This window comes from Lontra canadensis, unplaced genomic scaffold, assembly GCF_010015895.1.
Source record: "Lontra canadensis isolate GAN:19392208 unplaced genomic scaffold, GSC_riverotter_1.0 scaffold87, whole genome shotgun sequence".
NCBI classification, from domain to species: domain Eukaryota; kingdom Metazoa; phylum Chordata; class Mammalia; order Carnivora; family Mustelidae; genus Lontra; species Lontra canadensis.
The window spans coordinates 8,470,464-8,480,348 of NW_022631081.1; positions in this window are offsets into that span (position 1 = coordinate 8,470,464).

Here is a 9,885-nt window from a genome sequence, read left to right on the forward strand (position 1 = left end):
TTTTTGATGGGATCCTTGTCTGGTTTTGGAATCAAGGTGATGCTGGCCTCATACCAGTCAGAATGGATAAAATTAACGAGTCAGGAAATGACAGATGCTGGCGAGGATGCGGAGAAAGGGGTACCCTCCTACACTGTTGGTGGGAATGCAAGCTTGTTCAACCACTCTGAAAAACAGCATGGAGGTTCCTCAAAAAGTTGAAAATAGAGCTACCCTATGACCCAGCAATTTCACTACTGGGTATTTACCCTAAAGATACAAACATAGTGATCCAAAAGGGCACATGCACCCGAATGTTTATAGCAGCAATTTTCACAATAGCCAAACTATGAAAAGAGCCTAGATGTCTATCAACAGATGAATGGATAAAGAAGATGTGATATATATATATATATATATATATATATATATATATATATATATATATGGAATACTATGCAGCCATCAAAAGAAATGAAATCTTGCCATTTACGACCATGTGGATCGAACTAGAGGGTATCATGCTTAGTGAAATAAGGCAATCAGAGAAAGACAACTATCATATGATCTCCCTGATATGAGGAAGTGGAGAGGCAATGTGGGGGGCTTGGGGAGTAGGAAAATAATAAATGAAACAAGATGGGATCAGGAGGGAGACAAACCATAAGAAAACTCTAAATCTCGCAAAACAGACTGAGGGTTGCTGGGGGGGAGGGGTGTTGGGAGAGGGTGGTGGGGTTATGGACATTGGGGAGGGTATGTGCTAAGGTGAGTGCTGTTAAGTGTGTAAACCTGGTGATTCACAGACCTGTACCCCTGGGGCTAAAAATACATTATATGTTTATAAAAAAATTAAAAATTAAAAAAAAATCACAATAAGTTATCTATCACCTTATACCTCTCAGAACAGCTAAAATAAAAAAGGGAAGAAATAACAAGTGTCATCAAGGATGTGGAGAAAAAGGAACTTCTGTGACTGTCAGTGGGAATGTAATCTGATACAGCCATTGTGGAAAATAGTATGGAAGTTCCACAAAAATTAAAAAATAGAAATACCATATGACCAATAATTCCACTAGTGCGTATTTAACCAAAGGGAGGAAAAACACTAATTTGAAAATATATACACAGCCCTACACCTATTGCAGTATTATTTCTAATACCCAAGATATGGAAGCAACTTAAGTGTCCATTAATAGATAAATGGATAAAGAAGATGCAGCATATATATACAATGAAATATTACTTGCCATAAAAAAGAATAAAACTATACCATTCCAGTCAATATGGAAGGACTTAGAGGGTATTAATTACTTTCATAGTTAATGGAATGTATACTTATCTGTGTATATTCTTAAATTTCCCAGTTTTCATCTTAAATATAATAAATTTTGATGAAAAAAAAATAATACTCAAAAAAAAAAAAACACCTATGACCAAAAAGTTTTTTTTCAGGTTAAAATATCATGAAATTGTAACTCTACAGAGTTATAATCCGGGGATTCTCACCATTAATTTCTCATCTACATGACCATGATTGGGCTGGCACCTCCCTAGACCCAAGTTCCCCCTTCTCCAAGTGCAGCAGTGCCCCCAACAGGGAGAGAGCAGAACTGAGGGGAAGGAGCCATCTCCAGGACCTGGAACATTCTGGCTGAGGTTGTTCCAGTTCCTTTCTCAGCCTGGGCAGCCTTCCTCACCTGGTGCAGGGGATGGCTGCTGCCTTGCACCTGTCAGCTTCTGTTCTACTCTCTCCCTCTCCAGGAACCAGATATCAGCGCTCCTCTCCCTGCCTCCCTTCACTGCCAGATACACCCCTCTGTGCGTGTGTGGTCTTCCTCATGGAGACATTGCCTATTTCTATAATATAGGCCCAGCCAACATGCCTCCCACCAAACCAAGACCTAGCCCACCCTCATGAAACAAAATGCTGTCACTGTCCACAAACATCGGTTCTCCCTGTGATCACACAATTCCTCCCTCCCCTGTGCTGAGAGACCCCTGTCCTTCCAGACACACTACTCCTCCTTCCTGGAAGTTCCTCCCCCTTGCCCCTCACCTGTCCCTCCACTCACCTCCCTTAAGGAGTGGAGAGGGGACTGGAAAATTCTGTTCATATTCATAGCGCCTGCAACATAGCAGTTTCCTCAGTAAACATTTTTTGACTTAACGTACAAATTGAGATGTTTATTATGTATTTTCCCCCAAAACTGAAGATGACTTAATGTGATAAATATTACCTTGAAGAGTTACTAAAGTTTATAGCTCCTCTCATTCTCTTATATGGCAGTCATTTCCTTTTGCAACTTATCAGTTCCTGCCCCTGACTGCAAAATGGGGATGGCGAGGCAAGAACCAATGGCCTACCCCAAAGCTCACAGCTAAGAGAAGATATTTACAACAACATCCTACCTATGGGAAGTCCATGTTCTCTTGGTAGAGGATGAACTTTATTTGTTCTCTGTGGCACATGAGGTCTCACCTGGGGTAAGTCCCTGCACCTCTGTGAGCCACAACACTGACAAAAAAGCATTAGAAAATAAAGACAGGTTTCACCGCTGAGGTGTCTGTGCCTAGGCCTGCCCAGAGGGACATCAGAACACAAACTGGAGTGGGAATGTCAGCCCCTGACTATAGGACCAAGAGTGAAACAGAATTCCCTGGGCAGAAAGTGGATTCAACAAGAACCACTCCTGCCCTTTCTGTGACCCTTGGGTCTGAGATCTTTATGAGAACCCACAAAACTCTTCAGCAGCAGCCTCTGAGGTCGCCTGGTTTGCACAACAAGTAGGTATCTCCAGCAAGGGGCTAAGAGAGGCCTGGGAGGACACTTGTCCAGGCTTGGACCTTGGGAGCAGAATCAGGCAGCTCCACCATGGCCTGGATCCTTCTTCTCCTCAGGGTCCTGCTCACTGCACAGGTGTTGAGCCCAAGCTCACACACACACCAGCTCCGAGTCCTTAGGTCAAGCCATACCCTTTGTCTGAGCCCAGCAGGGGCTGCCTGTCAGAGGGGATGCTCCTGGCCCTGCTCTAGGATGAAGAGCTGGGTGGATAAACCACCCTCCCATAGTGTTCATGGCTTTGTGTGAGCCCTGATGGAATGCCCATGCTCCCCAAATATATATTATTTTCCAATTTATTCAAAATCTCCAACCACGAGTCTGACCCACGCTACTCGGGGACTGAGACTGATGAGAGGGGCATCCCTTAGGGTCTACAAAATCCCTTGAGTTCAGGCCAGGCCTCACAGGTGGGCAGTCACCTGGAATGAGTCCTTGATTTTCCAGCTGACCTCCCCTTTCCTCTCTTGCCAGCTCTGAGACCTCTTGTGTAGTGACTCAGTCTCCGTCTGTGCAGGTCACCCTGAGATGGACAGCCAGGACCATCTGTGGGGAAACAACACTGGAAGTAAACATATTTATAGGTACCAGCAGAGGCCAGACCAAGACTCCGTGCTGATCATCTATTTTAGCCACAGCCTGTAACTATAATTACAACTTAAACTCACAGATCCCAAATGCTCAACAAATTTCAACTACAAGACATAGTAAAAAAAACAAGAACAAAAACAAACAACAACAACAACAAAAAACAAACAAACAAAAACAAAAACAAAACCAGCAACATCTTCCTTTGTCTAAAATGTCAGGGAAAAAGAGACAGTCTCAAAAACAGACAGAAGGAAAAGACACACAGTTTTTATGGAAAGACAGAGAAAGATTCTAGCAAATTTCTCATTAACAGAAATGCAAGCAAAGGTGGTACATTTTTAAAATACTGAAGAAAAAAAACCTTAATTCTTTACCAAGGGAGAACATCTTTTAAAAATGAAGACTAAATAAAGCATTTTATGACATGTATACAAAAAGTGGCAGGAGTGATCATCACCCAACACAACATAAAAGAAATAGTATGGGATGCCCCTCAGGCAGGAGAGAGTGATGCCAGAAAGAATCAGATTCTATGAGATAAATAAAATAATTATGGGGGGAGGAGACAATATGGCAGAGAAGTAGAAGGCACTGTTTCAACTGGTCCCCCAAAGTGAGCTGATTATCTACCAAAGAATTCTGATCACCCATGAAATCAGCCTGAGATTAGAATTATACACTTCCAGGGCACCTGGGTGGCTCAGTGGGTTAAAGCCTCTGCCTTCAGCTCAGGTCATGATCTCAGGGTCCTGGGATCGAGTCCCGCATCGGGCTCTCTGTTCGGCAGGGAGCCTGCTTCCTCCTCTCTCTCTCTCTCTCTCTCTCTCTCTGCCCGCCTCTCTGCCTACTTGTGATCTCTGTCTGTCAAATAAATAAATAAAATCTTAAAAAAAAGAATTATACACTTCTGGATCTCTACAGTGGCAGAAGAAGCCAGTTGACAGGTAAAGTGGAGTGGAAACATCGGACTGATATTGGAAGATAAATAAAATGGGCAGAGAACCACCAGAAGTGACCCACTGGAAAGTAATACTCCAATACGAGAGTGCCCTGTGATTGGGGACCAACATTAATTTGGAGTCTGCTTGAAAGGACTCAAAAAGAGCAAAAGACCTCAAGGGGAAATTGGTGGAATTGGGCGGTTAGGACAGGGAGTTAAGCCCACAGACCCAAGGGCCACTGCTGGCACCGAACCAGAGAGCACAGCAAAGAAGCCAGGTCTTGGTGCCTGAGCCACCAGCATGCCTGAGAGCATCTGGGTGGCAGCTCCCATGAAGGAGTGTGGTGTGGATGCCAGCTGGTGCTCTCTAGAACCACAGCCTTTTATACTCTGCACACGTGCTGTGTGACCAGGGTCTGAGTCACGATCCAAACCCTACCCTGAGAGAGGTCTGTGCAGGGGCTAGCTGGTGATCTCTAGGACCTGGAAATTCTGAACACTCTCAGCCCGGGCCACTGTGAAAATCTCAGTGACTTTCATATGATCTCTGGTTGGGACCACTCTAGTGGTCTGGAGCTGCCCAGACAGCCAAGGCTAGTATTTCTTGCGGTTTTGGGTACAAGCGGGAGCTCTTGTGACCCCAGAGACTGTGACTGGGGACGTGCTCTGTCAGTGGCATAGGGGGAATTTATGTGCTCTGGATCACCCAGAAGGGAACAGACTGAGGCTTCTCTCTGAGATGGAGATCTGAGTGCAGTTGGCTTTCCTCTAAACCTCCAAAGAACTGCCAAAAGCTGCCAAGGGGAGAAAAAACAAACAAACAAAAAACATCAGAGAACAAAAGCCTAAAAAAACAGTTTCCTCAGAGCCCTTGATGGGGGTAGGTGGACTCCACTTTAGCAAGACTCCCTGAAAAACCATGCAGCAGTCCCCTTCCCCCAGAAAGCCAGCTCCCCCAAAAAAAGAAAAAAAAAGAAAAAAGAAAAAAACAAGAAAACAACCACTACTTCATAGATACAACTTTTATTTTTAATTCTTTCCCACTATTCTCGTTCTTTTCATTTTTTATATAAATTTTTAACCTATTTACCATTACAATGAGATGTCCAGTACATCAAATTCCTTAATAATCTTTTAACTTGAACTTTTTCAATACATATACCTGTGTTTTTCTTTTGTTTTTCTATTTTTAATTTTTTAATTTTATTTTAATTTTTAAAATATTCATATAGAGATAAACTTCAAGGTAATACCCTTTCTACAATCAATGCTACCCCTATATGTAAAACAGTGTTAATACCCCTTTATCTCAGGAAAGTTGAATCCTTTAACAGAGATATCAAGATACATCCAGGAAGAATCAAAATAAACTTCCTTGCCCACAATGTGAATTTATAACCACCCTCCCATCTTTTTCTTCTGTCAGTGTTTTTGTGTATTTGTTTTTGTTCTGGTAGTACATAAATCTTACACTTGGGGTTCGTTTTGACAGGGTTCTTTTTATTTATGTATTTATTTTCTTGTCATCTACTTTTGTTGGTTTTCTTGTTTGTCTATTTTTGTTTGTATACTTTATAAATCTTACCTTGGGAACCAATTGGGCTGGGCTTTCTCTTTCATTTTTTTCTTTTTTTTTTTTTCCAGTCTCTATCTTTCTCTCTCTCTCTCTTTTTTTTTTCTTTCTTCTCTCTTTTTGATGGGGACCCTCAATTGCTCAAAAGCATTCGACAGTGCACCTTGCCGGTACCTCAGATGATACATTCAGCTACACATCTATTCAGCCTTCTCTCACCAAAATGACTAGGAGGAGGAATGCCCAACAGAGGAAAAATTCAGAGACTGGACCCTCTCCATCAGAGCTATTGGATATGGACATAAACAGTATGTCGGAAAGGGAATTCAGGCTAACAATTATCCAGGCAATAGCTAGGTTGGAGAAAGGTTTTGATGACAAAAATGAGTTGATTAGGGCAGAAGTGAAAGCCACCAGAGATGATGTTAACAATGCTCTCAATGAGTTCCAATCTAATCTACATTCTCTAAAAGCTAGGGTAACTGAGGCAAAAGATAGAATTAGTGATCTAAGGGACAAACTGATAGAGAAAAAGGATCAGGAGGAAGCCTGGAACAAACAGCTGAGAAGCCATGAAAACAGAATTAGGGAAATAAATGATACCATGAAATGTTCCATGTCAGAATTATTGGAATCCCTGATGGGGAGGAGAAAGAAAGAAGACTAGAGGATATAGCTGACCCAATTCTCCATGAAAAATTTCCAATCTGGTAAATGGAACCAGCATTCATATCCCAAAGGAGAAAGTTCTCCCCACAAGTCATAGAATATAGAAAGACCTCGAGACACCTGATTGTGAAAATGATGAGTCATAATTTTAGACAGGAGTTCTTGAAAGCAGCAATGGAGAAGAGATTCCTTATATAAAGAGGAAAGCCCATCAGACTTGTCCACAGAAATCTGGCAAGCCAGAAAGTGCTGGCAAGATGTATTCAGGGCACTAAATGAGAAGAACATGCAGTGAGGAATAGTTTACCCAGTAAGACTGACATTCAAAATGAATGGAGAGATAAAGAGCTTCCAAGACCAGCAAGGTTTAAAAGAATATGTGACCACCAAGCCGGCACTGCAAGAAATATTAAGGGGGGTTCTATAAAAGAGGAAAGAAATGAAGAATGTCATTGAACAGAAATATATGGAGAAAATCTATAGAAACAAATCTATAGAAACAGGTAACATGATGTCAATAAAAATGTGTCTCTCAATAATCATTCTCAATGTGAATGCCCTAAATGCACCCATAAAATGGCATTGGGTGGCAGATTGGATAAAATGACAGGACCCATCCATACGTTGTCTACAAGAGACCCATTTTGAACCTAAGGTTACATCCAGACTGAAAATGAAGGGATGGAGAAGCATCTTTCATGCCAATGGGGCTCAAAAGAAGGCTGGGGTAATGATTCTTATATCAGATAAATTAGATTTTAAACTAACGACTGTAGTCAGTGATACAGAAGGACACTACATCATTCTTAAAGTGTCTGTCCACCAAGAAGATCTAACATTTGTAAATATTTATGCCCCCAATATGGGAGCAGCCAACTACATAAGAAAATTGTTAATCAAGATAAAGAGTCATATTGATATGAATACGTTAATAGTAGGGGATCAGGCCACTCTCAGTAATAGACAGATCATCTGAGCAGGAAATCAATAAAGAAAGAAGAGCATTGAATGACACATTGGACCATATGGACCTCATAGATAAATACAAAACATTCCACCCTAAAAAAACAGTATACACATTCTTCTCGAGTTCACATGGAACCTTCTCCAGAATAGACCACATACTAGGCCACAAATCAGGACTCAACCAATACCAAAAGACTGAGATTATTCCCTGCATATACTCAGATCACAATGTTTTGAAATTAGAACTCAACCATAAGAAAAAGTTCAGAAGGAATTCAAACACCCTGAAGCTAAAGACCACCTTGCTTAACAATCAATCAAAAAATCAGAGAAGAACTTAAACAATTCATGGAAACCAATGAGAATGAAGACACTTAGGTGCAAAACCTAAGGGATACGGCAAAGGTGGTCCTAAGGGGGAAATACATAGCCATCAAAGCCTCCCTCAAAAAAATTGAAAAATCCAGAATACACCAGTTGTCTTTACACCTTAAAGAACTGGACAATCAACAACAAATTAAGCCAATTCCACACACAAGAAGGGAAATAATCAAGATTAGAGCTGATATCAATGAGGTAGAAACCAGAGATACAGTAGAATGCATTAATGAAACTAGAAGCTATTTTTTTGGAAGAATCAATAAGATTGATAAACCATTGGCCAAACTAATCCAAAATAAAAAAGAAAAAGCTCAAATTAATAAAATTATAAATGAAAAGGGAGAGATCACAACTAACCCTAAGGAAACAGAAACAATCATCAAAAATTACTATCAACACTTATATGCCAGAAAGGTAAGCAACCTAGATGAAATGGATGCATTCTTGGAAAAATATAAACTTCCTAAACAGAATCAGGAAGAAATTGACAACCTGAGTAGACCAATATCTAGTAACGAGATTGAAGCAGTGATCAAAAACCTCCCAAAAAACAAGAGCCCAGGACCTCACAGATTCCCTGGGGAATTCTACCAAACTTTCAAAGAAGAATTAATACCTATTAATTAATAGGACATATAATTATATAGGTAATATAATTAATTAATACCTATTAATACCTATTCTTCTGAAGCTGCTTCAAAAAATTGAAGAGAAGGAAAATTTCTAAACTCTTTTGATGAAACCCTGGTTTGGGGAACAGGCAAAGACCAAACCAAAAAGGAGAATTTCAGACGAGTATCCCTGATGAATATGGATATTAAGATTCTCAACAAGATCCTAGCTACTGGGATCCAACACTACCTTTGAAAGATTATCCACCATGGCCAGGTGTGATTTATCCCTGGGTTCCAAGGGTGGTTCAACATTCATAAATCAATCAATGTGATAGAACAAATCAATAAGAGAAGAGAGAAGAACCATATGGTCCTCTCAATTGATGCAGAAAAAGCATTTTAGAAAATCCAGTATCCATTCCTGAATAAAATGCTTCAAAGTATAGGGATGGAGGGAACATTCCTCAACTTCATAAAATCTATCTATGAAAAATCCACAGCAAATATCATCCTCAATGGGAAAAAGCTGACAGCCCTCCCTTTAAGACCAGGAACATGACAAGAATGCCCACTCTCACCACTCTTGTTCAACATAGTATTAGAAGTCCTAGCAACAGCAATCAGACAACCCGGAGAAATGAAAGGTATCCAAACTGGCAATGAAGAAGCCAAACTCTCTCTCTTCGCAGATGACATGATTCTTTATATGGAAAACCCAAAAGACTCCACCCCCAAACTACTAGAACTCATACAGCAATTCAGTAACGTGGCAGGATACAAAGTCAATGTACAGAAATCAGTGGCTTTCTTATACACTAACAATGAAAATACAGAAAAGGAAATTAGAGAATCGATTCCATTTACTATAGCACCAAGAACCATAAGATACCTGAGAATAAACCCAACCAAAGAGGTAAAGGATCTGTACTCGAGGAACTACAGAACACTCATGAAAGAAATTGAAGACACAAAAAGATGGAAGACCATTCCATGCTCCTGGATCAGAAGAATAAACATTGTTAAAATGTCTATACTGCCTAGAGCAATCTATACTTTTAATGCCATTCCGATCAAAATTCCACTGATATTTTTCAAAGAGCTGGAGCAAGTAATCTTAAAATTTGTATGGAATCAGAAGAGACTACGAATTGCTAAAGAAATGTTGAAAAATAAAAATAAAAATATAATGACAACCCCGAATTCTGACAAGGATATGGAAGTACAGAATCACTCATGCATGCCTGATGGGAATGTGAAATGGTACGATCTGTCTGGAAAAGACTTTGACAGCTTCTTGAAAAACTGAACTGGCTGGGGCTCCTGGGTGGCT